General features: G+C 37.5%; 1 pseudogene; it reads right to left on the minus strand.

Annotated features, from left to right (window-relative positions):
- The window catches only part of LOC102488571 (DNA repair protein RAD51 homolog 3 pseudogene), a 24,252-nt pseudogene extending 19,600 nt beyond the window's left edge, over positions 1 to 4,652 (minus strand).
- Positions 4,653 to 14,618: the final 9,966 nt, after the last annotated feature.

A 14,618-nucleotide genomic window follows, 5' to 3' on the forward strand; every position in this document is an offset into this window, starting at 1 on the left:
TGCCACAGACATCATCACTTCCCATTTGGAAGCTTCCAGCCTGATCATGTAGTCCTCAAGCCACTCCTTCCAACACCTGGCCATCCTATCCATCTTTTGATGGCAGGCTGACGTTTCTAAAATATAAATCTGGCCAAGGTACTCTATGCCTAAAATCTTTACTTCAGCCTAGCCATAGTAGATCATGCTGGATACTGCTGCTTGGCACGGTGAGGCCACATTGGAGACCTGGTTTGATTCCCAGTCCATTCTAAAATATCAAGCATAGTGGCGCATACCTGTGGCCTCAGATACTTGGACCTTGACGGGGCAAGGTATGCTCTAAAATACCACACACATACACATACATACTCTTTTACTTCAAGTTTCTGAAAGCCACTGATCATTTTCACTCAGTATGCTTATTTAGGTATTGTTTTATTTGCCCCAGAATATTCTTCCTACCCTGTTCATGAGTTTTGGTAAAGAGAAAATAGTTTCTTACTTTAACATTTAGGGGAAGAAAGATTGATTTATTCTTACATTTTAGGAATTATGTTGATTGGCCATTTGGTTAATTAATTTCCTTAAATAGATTTGTTCTTTCATCAGTATTTCATGAAAAGCTTTAAGTAATACTTCAATACTTCTCTCAGAATTAAGAATGATATAAGAAAAAAAAAAGCATTCAACTGATATATAAATCTTGACTAGAGTATGGTAAGCAAAATATCAACATGGCTCAACATTTCTCATGCCTAGTATACATATACTTTCTTGAAGTTATTCACTCTAACATTCACCTAGGTACTACTGTGAAGGAGTTTTGCAGATGTAATTAAGTTTCCAAATCAGTGGACTTTTAAGATAAGGAAACTTCTGACGGGTCTGACCTAGTCACATGAGTCTTTTAACACAGAGCATTTTAAATGTTAAGTGCAGAGAAGTAAGTTAAAAATTCAAAATACAATAAAATTTTGACCAGCACACTATCACTGGCTTGAAGATAAAAGGGACAAAGTAATAAGGAATGCAGGTGACCTTCAGATGCTCAGAGAAGCTAGCAAAGATTGGAGAATATCAATCCTAGAGCCAAAAGAAATTGAAAGTTTCCAATGGTAAGAATGAGTTTGCAAGATAATCTTTCTGGAGCCTTCAGATGAGAATTTCATCTGGCTTGCACCTTAGTTTTGACCACGTGATACCGTAAGTCAAGCCCAGCTATATACTCCAAACTTACATCCCACAACCAATAAATTAATAAATGAGTGCCCCCATTTTTTGCCATAGAGCACAAACATTCACCACAAAGAGAAAAAGTGAGAAAGCATCCCCTTCCCCAGAGAGGATGATTATGCCACAATCCCTTCTCCTCCATTCTTCTCTAAGGATTACGGATGCACACATACATCCAGTATGATTTTCAAGAAACTGAACCCAGGACTCAAACCTTGGCCACCTATATGGGAATCCTGCACCATGCCATTTGCTGGCTCCTAAATCAGTGTCCTTTTGCCACCAAGTTTGTGGTAATTCAAGGCAGTTCAATATGAAGGATTTTGCAATATATCAAAAACAGCTGTCCTCTATTATCCTTTCCTTAACTTCCTTCTCTTCCCTTTATAAATCTGGCTAAAAAAGCCCTTGTGTTTAATCATTTTAATTAAATATAAATAATTATTTTAAACATGCTAGGAACAACCCCCTAAAAGAGCAGTGCAACTCCCATGTACATGCACACATCTTCTTGGTCTCTACCAGGCCAACTCTCAACACTTCCCAACTTTGTACCCAGACAGAGTTGAAGTGTGCATAAGTGATTCAGAAAACCACTGAGACCCTTGCCCAAAGTAACGGTAAACAATAGAACTTGGAATTAAATATCCAAATAACTTGAAAAGTAGCTCTGTCCTTATTTGACATTATGTAGATGTCTTTTTCTACATCTGTAACAGTCAAGTTAAGAATCATAAGAATCACCTGAAGCTTGTAAAAAATTTTTTCTTTAAATCTGTTTATTTATTCCATGAGACAGAGAGAGCAACACCCCCAACATGGTCTGCTCACTACAATCAACCCCCAGCCTCAGCCAGTCAACACCATAGGCATGTACACAAGCATTATGTACAGGGGAACCCTGAGACATAGACCCAGGACCTTACCACATGGGTCCAGAATTGCAGAGAACTATCTTACTACTGCACCATTGTAGCTGACCCCCAAAAAAGTTGTTTAAAGCCAGACAACACCCCCAAACCAATTTAATCAGGTGATCTATGGCTTCTCCCAGACATAAATATTTTTTAAAGTTGTTAGTTGATTCTAATATGCACCCAAGTTTGAGAACTACTAGTCCATTAAGAGGATCCAACCATATGACATTGAAAGCTTCTGTCATTTTAACAGTCTATAAGTTTATATTTACTAAAACAAATATAAATTCATAAGCAATATTTTAATGATAATAAGGAGAAAAGAGTTGATTATTACATAAGGCTACAATTTCCTAGAGTTGTTTTTATCCCTTAGTGAGTTGGTGTAATTTAAACCTCAAAGATAGACCTATTTTATTCTTTTAAAATGATATTAATGGGAGATTCTGGATATAAAACTCATTATAGGTATGATTTTGGGGTGAATAGAATATAAAATAGGAGAAGAGAGAGTATGGTGGGAGCAGGGTGGAGGAAGAGAAAAATACAGTAAAAATTATATATATACATACAGATGGAGATATGAGAGAGAGAGATACATAGAGAGATGCAGAAATGCGTGTATGTGCACATGCAGGATGGATGGATAGATGAGAGAGAGGGAGACACTAGAAACTGGAGATATATTAGCCAGTGACTTATCTCTAATAGTGAATTGAGGGACTTTAGACTGCTGAGATGCAATAACACCTGTTCATTTGCCAGACCTTCAATGAATTTGAATATGGCATAAAAAGGTTTGTGAGAATAGGTGTGGTTCAGGGTCAACAAGAAAAAAAAATGTGGTTATTTATCTTAGCTTGTTAGACACAAGACAGTGAACAGAAACAGGTCTGTGAAGTGAAACATAATTGAAAGGAAACATTCACCCAAAGCACAAAATTGTACCAAAAAGTTACTGGGAGTAAATAAGACCTGTGGAATTCTTGAAAATCCCAAGAAGGGTGCTGGCATTTTACTGAACGTGGGTTAAGGGATCTACACTTGATATCACTCCTCTCAGTGATTCGTTTTCCCAGTCTGTAAAATGTATTCACTAATGGAACTCACTTCACTGGGTTATTTGAGAGTTAATAGTTATAAGTCATTAAAAATAAATATTTATTAAATAAAAAATAAAAAAATTCAAATAAACAACAAAAGATAGCTAAACAGAATGTTACCAGCAGAGAATTAGGCAAATACATCAATGGAATAAACTCAAATCTACAAACAGACTTGAGGATGCGTAATGATTCAATTTGTGCCGAAGATCTTATTTCACCTCAGGGAGAAAAATACATGGTATGGACATGACTGTTTCTCTCTGATTTTTCATCCTATTTCTTGCTGAATCAAAGCTGTGGAAAAAAAGAAAGAAAGAAGAAAGAAAGAAAGAAAGAAAGAAAGAAAGAAAGAAAGAAAGAAAGAAAGAAAGAGAGAAAGAGAAGAGTAAGCTCAGGTCAACTTCACTTTTTTTCTTCTCTCAAATATTTGATCTAACTAAATATTCTGTATATATAATTCATGGGATTCAGTGTATGGACTGTGATCTCCAAACCCCTAGGCTGCATATTTCAATGTTATTAAAGTCCTCAGCTCTTTCCTGAGGACTTTTGTATTGTATTGTGAAGTTGCCATGAGCTCTATCTTTAGAACTGGAAAATTGCTTTGGACATAGTAGACATGTGACATATCAAGACATGTGGTTCTTTATGCTGTATCCCAGGCCTAGATGATTTTAGTGTAGCAGTGAACATTCTTCTTTTACCCAATCTTGATTTTTCTAGTGTAAAGCAGACTGAGCTGTTCACTGGGCAGTGTAAGCAGGTCACACCATTTGAGAGGGTCTGAAGGCTCAGGCCTTACTTAGGCAAAGTTAGTGGTTCCCTGAGTACATCCACCCCAGCCAAGGGGGAGCCTTGATATTTCTCAGTTGGGATCCAGTATTACTAGAGAAGGGAAGTCGAAGTGGGGTGGGCCCAGTTATCACATTGGCATGTCTACTAGTAATTCTTAAGGGTGCCGAGTTGCATTTAAGAAATGACTGCATGTATTCATTGTCAAACACACCACCATTATAGTCACTTTCGGTCTTAACCAATCTCAGGAAAAAGGACTGATTATATCATTTTCAAAGAACTCTCTCCCCACTACATTTCCTTTCTCTTTTTAACATAATGAAACACAATCAAATTAAAAACATAGCTATTTATAAGCTCTCCGAAAAGCATTTTGCCTAGCATGTACCAGACTCATACTGTAAACAATAAAATCATTAAGTAAAATTGCTACAGCTTGTTTTAGGGGCAAAGCATGTTAATCTTTGTAGGATATTTTTGAATTGAGATTCAAAAATTTTAAATTGAAGTTGTATCTTCTAATAATAATAATGAAGATATGTTTGAATCTGCAATATTTGACCTACCTCTCATCTTTTCCGACCCCAATCTCAGTTGATTTTGCATCAGAGATCGCCATGAACTTAGTACTACATGTAGCTGTCACTCAGAGCCTATGAGGTGCTGTTTCCTAATGCATTTCTTTCCCTTAGCCTCTTAGTGCACCCTGCTGGACTCCCTCAGGAATGCTGCCTGCTCTTAGACTGCCACATGGGAGTCATGCTGACACCCTAAACTCCATACATACATACTACCAGATGAAACAGTATTTAATGTAATTATCCTAAAAACATTTTCCTTCTTTACTCTGCTTTGAAAATTGACCCAGTTAATAAAGATTTAAATATCAACAGTTTTACCCAGGTGCAATGGATCTAGTATATTTGTCCCTCCCCCCAAAATTCAGATGTCAAAGCCTAATCCCCTATGTGATGGTAACTGAAGGAAGAGCCTTTGGGAGGTAATTAGGTCCTGAGGGTGGAGCCTTTATGAATAGGATTAGTATCTTTGTAAGAAGACACAGCAGAGAGATAATCTCTCTCACTCAGCCATGTGAGGATACAGAGGGAAGATAGGTGTCCATAAACCAGCTGTCCATAAACCAGATACTAGCTCTGCTGGCTGCTTGATCTCTGACTTGCTAGCCTCTAGAACTGTGAGGAATAAATGTTTAAGACACCACATCTACGACATTTTTGTTACAGTAGTCCATACTTACTGAAACAATCAGGCAACTTCAAGTTCTTGGAGCCTAACTAAAGCCATCCGTGATTGTGATGCAGTGCATGAATAGGCACCTCAGGATTCAGTCAACTGGTGAGGTAGCCTCATGGCACTGTGATAGCCATAGTAGAATTCTCACCTTACCAGGAAACTCCAGGCACCAGTGGCAGTGAAAACACTACTCTTCATCTCTAATGCATAGAATATCACACTCACCTACTCGCCTTTTCTACCTGAAATTCCAGAGTAATCTCTTTCAACCTGGAAATTCTTATACTTCAATCCATTCTTCAGTTACTGTTCATTCTTTCAGCACTCACTAATGGCTATCATTATCTTCTCACTTCTCCTGACTCTTCTGCCCTAACCCTCCACCCAGCTTATGGTAACCTTACTTTAGTTTATTAAATAGAATATGGTGTAACTTATTTTCTCCACATGCTTTGCTTATGTAAAGCTGCAGGTGGACTAATTTTTAAAAGATCCTCACTATCACTTAATATTAAAATTTGTTATAGAAGCAATGTAGAGTTCTAAGCTAGAGTTTTCTAAGCATAAACAGTATGCTTGCTCTGTGCTAAATTCTGTCTACAATTAAACATACATTTACAGAACACCTGTGCCATTCTAGGTTCTGTAGAGGATTAAAGCAAATATGTAGCAATAAATTCTCAAGAAAGTATACTTCCAGAAAAACAGTGAAAAGAAACAATATTTATGCAGTTACTAGCATATATTGTTCTTACAATAAACCTACAAAATATTTATTATTATTCCCATTTTACAAATAATAAAAAAAAAACTAGAGGTCAACATTTTAGAAAACTTGCTTAATATCCCACAGTGAGAAGAAACAGAATTTTGACTAGCACAAACATGATAATCATTTCTTACACTGAAGGGACAAGAAAAGCACTTAAGTCACCATCCTATGGGAGAAAATGGGTAAGTGATATGTAGGGACAAAATGACTTGTGTATTTAATGGAGGGAGAAATCACATCTGCTAAGTAGAACTGGAAAGTCTTCAGAGAGGAGTTGTATTTTAAAAAGTCCTCGAAGAGAGTTTAAGATTTCAATAGACTGATCTGGGGGAAAATAAGAGTCCTACAAAAATACTCCTAGAAATATGTTTAGCATGATCACAAGATACAAAGTGAAGAAAATCTGTGGTATTTCTTCTATCAGCAAGTACATTTGGAAAACTATTTTTAGAAACAATACGTTATTATTTGTAGATATTTTGGCTTAGGGCACTTTCTGGGAGGAGAGAGAGACAGAGACAGAGACAGTGAGAGTGAGAGGGAAAGTGATAGATAAGTCACTCCCCAGGGGGGATGTGTCTTTCTCCTCCATTCTCCTCCAAAGATTCTGTGCATGCACACACACATGCCTGGCATGATTTTCAAGTCAACGAGTTTAGGCCTTGGTTAGCCATGTGGGAATCCAGCAACATAACCACTAAGCCATCTGCTGGCCCCCAAATCAATACTGTTTATAGTATGTTCCCTCCCAAATTAAATAGGCATAAATCAAACAGTATTTTCTAGATCTGTATTCTAAAACTATAAAATGCTAATGAAAAAATTAAACAAGAGTTAAATAAATGGAGAGCTGTACCATCTTCAAGAATATGAAGGCAACATAATAAAAATGTAGACTGTTCCCAAATTGATCTACAGATCTAATATAATTCCAATAAAAACCCTAGATGATATTTTTTTTTTGGTATATAGAGTCAAGTTAAACTAAAATTTATATGGAAAGACAAAGGAAGTAGAAGACTTAAAACTATTTTGAAAAAGAATGAATTTGGAAATTTTAAAGATTACTATAAGATTATTGTTATCAAGACAGTATAGTATTAGCAAATAGAAACACAGATCAATGCAACAAAATAAAGAACCCAGAAATTGACCAATACAGATATGGGCAATAGATTTTTGACCAGAGGGCAAAACAGTTCAATAAATAGGAAACTTTAAAATTCTTAGAAGAAAACGCAGAAGAAAATCTTCATTAGGCAATGAGATTAGGACACAACTTAGACACAACACCAAAAACATTACCCATAAAAGAAAAACTTGACAAATTGGAGTTCATGAAAAAGAAAACATTTAATCTGCTAAAGACACTGTCAAGAAAATGAAAAGACAAGCTATAGACCAGAATAAAACACTTGCAAGCCAAATATCCAATTTGTGTCCAGAATATATAAAAACTCTCTAAACTCAACAATAATATAGAAAACAACCCAATTAGAAATGCAAAGAAATTAAACTGACATCTTACCCAATAGGATAAACAAATGGCAAATTAGCACATAAAAAGTTCAACATTTTTAGCCATTAAAATATTATAATTAGGGGGACTAGCAGTTAGTGTAATAGCTATGTCACTGAACTCCCATGTAGTGGACTGCCGATTAGAGTTCCGGACCCGGTGGCTTAAACTCACGCCAGGTGCATGTGCGTGCATGCCTGAGATCCCAAGAGGAGAATGGAGGAGAAGGGATTGAGGCATGGCCATCCCCCCTGGGGGGTGATTTCTCGCTTTCTGTCTCTCTGTCTCTCTCTGTATCTGTGGCGAGCGCATGCGCCCTATAGCAAAAGCATCTCAAAAAAAAATTGTAATTACGGACCAACAGATAGCATAATGATTACATTGCTGCACTCCTACACAATTTACCTTTGTTGGAATGCTGGATTTGGAGGCTTAAAACTCATGCCGTGTGTGCGCATGCGTGTCCAAAATCCTGAGAGAAAAGTGGAGGAGAAGGAATTGTGGTGTGGTCATCCTGTCAGGGGGTGATTTCTCATTTCTGTCTCTCTGGAGAGCACACGTGCCCTATAGCAAAAATCTCTCTTAAAAAAATTATAATTAAAGCCACACTGGGAAGTCATTTCACACCTCTCAAAATGGCTAAAATTAAAAATATTGACAATACTCAGTGCTGATAAGGATTAAGAACAAGAACTCTCACACCTACTGAGAAAGTAAAATGGTATAGATATTAAGAAGTAGTTTGGCAATTTTTTTAAACACAAACTTATCATCTGACACAGTAATCAATTTATGGATATTTCCCTTAGAGAAATGAAAATTATATTTTAACACAAACTTGTATGTGAATATATATAAAAGTCTATTTACAATCTGCAAAAACTTGGAATTAACTACATGTCCTTTAGAGAACAATACACCATACCATAGACTACTACTCAGCAATAAAAAGAGGAACTGTTGAAATACACCTAAACATGGGTAAGTCTTAAAGCTATTATGCTGAATGTAAAAAGCTAGACTCAAAAGGTAACTTGTGTGTAACATGGACTCCCATGTAGTCAACCGTGGTTCGAGTCCTAGACCCGGTGGCTTAAACTCACGCAGGGCGTGTTTGCATGCATGCCCAAGATCCAGAGAGGAAAATGGAGGAGAAGGGATTGAGGCGTGGCCATCACCCCAGGGGGTGATTTCTCACTTTCTGTCTCTCTTTCTCTCTCTGTTTTTCTGGCAAGCACATGCACCCTATTGCAAAAACCTCTCAAGAAAAAATAAAAAAGAAAAAAAAAGAAAAAAAGAAATGACAAAGCTATGATGATGGAAAATAAATCAACAGTTTCAGAATTAGGACAGACACCACGGTGACTTCCAGTGTGCTAGCACTGCCTGGTTTTCTTTTCTGTAATGTATTTCCCTCCCTGCCTCCTCACTTCACTTTGGAAGCAGATATTCAGGGAGCATGAGTTCTTTCCTTTTTCTACACACACTGTATAAGCAAGGAAAGATGAGGCAGTTGTCTGGCAAAGAAAGTGAGGACTGAGTGAACAAACAAGGACAGGCTGGGCAGCAGCAAGTACAACAGCAAGTTTGGAAAATACATGAAGAATTGAGGAGTATGCAACATATTCCATGTAATAACTAATTTGGTAGGTAGTGAGAAGTTACAAAAGGTTTCCTAGAAGTCCTTCAAGAATATTAGGCTATAATTTATAGGATGAAATAGAAAAGAGAGAGAAGAGAGAACAAGACAGAGAACAGAAACCTATAGTGGCAGCAGTCCTGTTCAAAGCCATGGCCATGATGACAGGAAGGGGGAAAGGCGTATAAATTTTAGCAAGTCATGATCGAAAGCACAGAATTTGGCAACATACTCGAAATAGGTTAAGTGCCAGCTGGTGGTATGATGGCTAAGGTGGCTGAATGCCAAATGGCCAACTTCGTGGTTTGAATCCTGGACCTGGCAGCTTAAAAAGCTGCTGGACACCTGGTGTGTGTGCATACATGCCCAAAATCCCAACAGGAAAATGGAGAAGGGATTGCAGTATGACCATCCCCTCTGGGGGCATGATTTCTCGCTTTCCTTTTCTCTTTCTTTTTCTGTCTCTCTCTGACTAGAGCACATGCCCTATAGCAAAGCCAAAAAAGAAAAAGAGAGAGAGAGAAATTGATTAAGAAAGAGGGAGATGAGATTGAGCAATCAAAAATGTCACTTATTATATGAAAGAAATGTTATTTTAGGGGAATTTTTGACCAAGGTCAGGGAAAACTACTTTCTATTGTCAAATCCCAAATCAATGCATTTATGCATCAAGACTAAAGAATCAGACCACCCACTGATAGGTGTTAATCTAAAGAGTTTTTCAACAATCTTTCTTTATTTTCTATTCAAAATAACGTTGAGTAATAATCAGAATTACTCTAACTTGTTCCTTATCTCTTTGCTGCTGAAGCCTTTCTCTTGACCTTGGTGAAGAAAGGTTGAGCACCAGTTTCAAATTCCATCTTAACCCACCACCATCTACAGTTAAGTTCTTTTCCTCTGCTTCTCCTCCCTATTAGAGGACTTTATTTCCTCACTTAAACTCAACACAACTGACACTGAGAGCACCCAGTTTATACTTTCCATTCTCATCTCCATTTTCTTTATTTTTTCTTTAGTTGTATTGCTATAGAGTACATGTGCTTGATAGAGAGACACACAGAGAGAGAGAGAGACTAGCCCAAAGACAACACATACAAAGAAATTACTCTTGCCCAGTGGGGATGGCCATGCTGCAGTTTCTTCTTCTCCATTCTCTTCTAGGGATTTTGGTCACACATGCACATGTGCCAGGCATGTTTTTCAAGTCACAAGATCTGGAACACAAACTGCTCAGTCAGCTATGTGGGATCCAGCTACCTTAACCTCCATGCCACCTGCTGGCCCCCAACACTCTACTTTTCAATGGAGATAAAATTGATATATAAGGCACAGAGCAAAATATAAGGGTAGAAACATGCCTTACCTTTCCCTTCTCCCTCTCCCCTTGTTGAAACTTAGGGAATAATCCCAGCCTTACTTTATACTTCATAAGTTTTCTTAAACACAGTTACTCAAACCCAAAGAAAAAACAAACAAACAAACAAAAAACAACTAAGGAATAAATTTACAAGTTACCCAAAATTGTTGCCTAGCAATTGCTCAAAAGTTGTCCTCCCAGCCTGCTTCACAGGACTGATCAAGGGGAGAAAGGACTGTATTTGTTTGATATTTCTATACCAATTATAGTTATAACCTTTTAAGGCCTTTATAATTTTTACAGCAGTACACGTCTTATCTCAGTAGAACAACTTTATGCCAATTTTATAAATTGAAAAGCTGGTGTTCAGATTGGTTATAAAGTCAGTCATAAAAGTAGCAAATGGCAGAGCCTGGACTCAAACATTCATATTCCTAATTGTTTCCCCTTCCCCCTCCCTGTTATAACCAAGGCATTTTTGTCCTTTTATCTACAGACACTTCTGATCTCTTTTACTGAAACAAGGTTAAAGACCAAGCTTCCTAACATAGTATCAAGAAAGTGGTCCAAGTTTACAATCACATTGTTCTCTTCTTAGCCCAGCAAGTGGGTGGTTAATTATTTCCATAGGTTAAATGAGAATACTCTGGGCTTCACTTTTCATTGGCAAAGTACACTGTTGGACTGTAAATAAGAAGCTTTCTTTACAGAGATCTAGGGAGATCTGTACAATCCAGCATTGTACTGGATTTATTTATCCTCAGGGTTTTAATTTTTTATTCTCTTTAGCTTCTAAAATTTTTAAATGTAATCTATGTTTTTATTTTTCAAAGCAATTCTTCTCTGCCAAACTATTAAGAAATAAGTTACTTTCTGAGGCAAGCCTATAAAAATGTTCTGTCAATGTTTATTTTCACCCAGGAATTTATAGAATGGAGATTGTAGAAGAGATAGAAGGAGGATGCACACACACACACACACACACACACACACACACACACACACATACACACACATATACACACATAGACATAATATTTTATCCCTGAAGTGTTATTTCAAGTGAGAGAAGTAAGCTAAGGAATAGATCCTATTAGCATCTTTCTAAGGTCATTGCTGAGAACTTTCAAATTATAATAAATTTTGTGAAATAAAAAATAAATTTCTTCCTGCTTTGACCTGGACAGCTGACCTAAGTGGACATGCCACAATAGACATGGTGGCAACACAAAGGAGGACTAGCCCAGAGACAACGAATACAATAAGGAGATACCCAGGTGTAATGTCAACATTATGCAAGGACTTCAAAAAGTTCATGAAAGATGGAATTAAAGGGAATCAGCAGTTAGCGTAATGGCTATGTCGCTGGACTCCCACTTAGTCGACCGCGGTTCACATTCCGGACCCGGTGGCTTAAAACTCACGCGGGGCACGTGTTGTGCGTGCCCAAGATCCCGAGAGGAGAATGGAGGAGAGGGGATTCTGGCGTGACCATCCTCCCGGGGGGTGATTTCTCGCTTTCTGTCTCTCTGTCTCTCTCTGTCTGTCTGGCGAGCACACGTGCCCTAGAGTGAAAACCTCTCAAAAAAATATATATATATGGAATTAAAGTGTGAGCTTATCTTGGTGCCAAAAATGTTTGAAATATATGTAGAGTTGTTTCATAATATGCATTTTTGATGAACTTTTGGAAGCCTTTGAAAATGATATTGGTTGGACAATACAATAAAAAATTTTAAGCTGATTTCTAAATGAAAAGGCAACTGGTCTATTTATAGGAATTTTACACATGAGCATTTCAGCTATGAAAGTGGCAGAAGTGATTTTCTAGGTCACCCTAATTTATTATAGTATTTCTTATTTAATACACACATTTACCAAAGTTTATCACACAGCAAGGACTCAAATCATAAATCAGTATTTTTTACCGAATGAACACATTCGTGAAACAAGCATGGAGCCTTAGAAACAGAACATTCCCAGTACCTCAAAAGACCCTTTATATACCTTTCCAGTGACTAATGACTCTTTCAAGTGTAACTAGTGGAACTCTCTTTCTTCAATACCATAGTTGTGCAGATGCACTTTTAAATAGAAACAACTGGGGACCAGCAGTGACGTAGTGGTTACATCCTGGTTTCCCCATGACCGACGGCAGTTTGAGTCTTGGACCTGGTGACTTAAAAACCACACTGGGGACATGTACATGTGTGCCCAGGATCCCAGGAGGAGAATGGAGAAGGGATTGCGGCATGGCCATCATCCCTGGGCAAAGGTGTGTGTGGGTGGGTGATTCCTCACTTTCCCTTCTGTCTCTCTCTCTAGCACTGCATGTGCCCTATGGCAAAACCTGTTAAAATAAATAAATAGATGATAGATAGGTAGATAGATAGATAGAGATAGATAGATAATAGATAAATAGAAAAATAGATAGAAATAACTGTGTCATCTTATTTTAATCAGACCATCACCATTTTGTATCAAGTTAAAAATACAGTAGAGATATTTAGTTTCCTTAAACTGTTTTTCAGGGTATCTGTTTTCTGAAAAATACATCATCTTGAATTATCAAGAGCTGAAAGTGCCACTTTTGAAAAGATGACTTTTTCACCAAGTCCTAAAACAGAAGAGTAATGATGTAGAAAGAAACCCGTCAGGTGAGTAAGAGCATCATTACTGCAGCATGAAATATAGCATAGCTCCAGCCATAAATTCATAGTAAACTTTCTTTATGGGTAACACTTTATTATTTTATATTAGCAAGGAGAAATATAACTTTGCTTTTAGCCATACTCAAATCTTCCGGGGGAGAAATCTTAAATAAATAAGTGTGTGAGGAATGAACTTCAGCATTGTAATACATTATGAATATATTTGAGGCATAAAAATCTATAATAAATGGATGGAACCAGTACCAGCACATTTCATATTTAAAGAGTAGCTGCCAATACTTCATTTTGGCTGAGCAATTTATAAATTGGGGAGTTGTTTTCCTTGCTCTTTAGTCCCAAAATCCATCAATTTCCATGGCTTTATTAAGACTTGGTTGAGGGGCCAGCAGGTGGCATGGTGGTTAAGGTGTTGGAATTCCCACATAGCTGACCACGGTTCAAGTCCCAGACCTGGCGGCTTGTTTTCTCACTCTCCCTCTTTCTTTCTCTCTCTGTGTTTGGCAAAATTCATGTGAAAAATAATCATAACAATAATAAATAAATAAATAATTCTTTAAAAGAAAAAAAAAACTTGGTTGGTAAGTTAATCAGAGCTTGTTTTCTCTATTACCGATTTTTTTTCCCATGGCAGAATAGGAGAAATAAACTGACTTATAAACCTCACTATTCCTTGATAGTTTCTTTCATGAACCATGGACCCTAATAAACATAGTATAAGAAGGAGAAAGAAATATTATTGTATAAATTTATTAAGCAGTTGGGTGGATATAGTACTTTATTGGTGGTTGGTTGCTAATAAAATACAGTCCTACTCCCTATAAACAAACAGTTCAAAATTAAATCATACCAAGCTCTTATTCCATGGTAAACCCCTAGGCAGTTATCTGTGTGTCTTCTGTATGAATGAAAGGGAGCATTCACACTGATAGTCCCAACAACATTACAAAAACCTCTTATCATTTGTGTGTGGTCCCATTTGATACTCTTGTAGTGAAGTAATAACACTTCCAAGAAAATAATTAAACAACCTTGTAAACGTCTCACTTATCAAGAAGGAAAAATTGGGACCAGCAGTTAGTGTAATGGCTATGTCGCTGAACTCCCATGTAGGCGACCACGATTCAAGTCCCGGACCTGGTGGCTTAAACTCACACCTGGCGCGTGTGCGTGCATGCCCCAGTCCCAAGAGGAGAATGGAGGAGAAGGGATTACAGTGTGGTCATCCCCTCTGGGGGGTGATTTCTTGCTTTCTGTCTCTCCGTCTCTCTGGCAAGTGCACGCACCCTGTAAGGGGAAAAGAAAAATGATAATCCTCTGGTGTGGTTGCTCTTTTGCAATCTCTACTGATCACAATGCTGGGCTGGAAAAG

Source organism: Tupaia chinensis, unplaced genomic scaffold (genome assembly GCF_000334495.1).
Source record: "Tupaia chinensis unplaced genomic scaffold, TupChi_1.0 Scaffold149798_1, whole genome shotgun sequence".
Classification (NCBI taxonomy): Eukaryota; Metazoa; Chordata; class Mammalia; order Scandentia; family Tupaiidae; genus Tupaia; species Tupaia belangeri.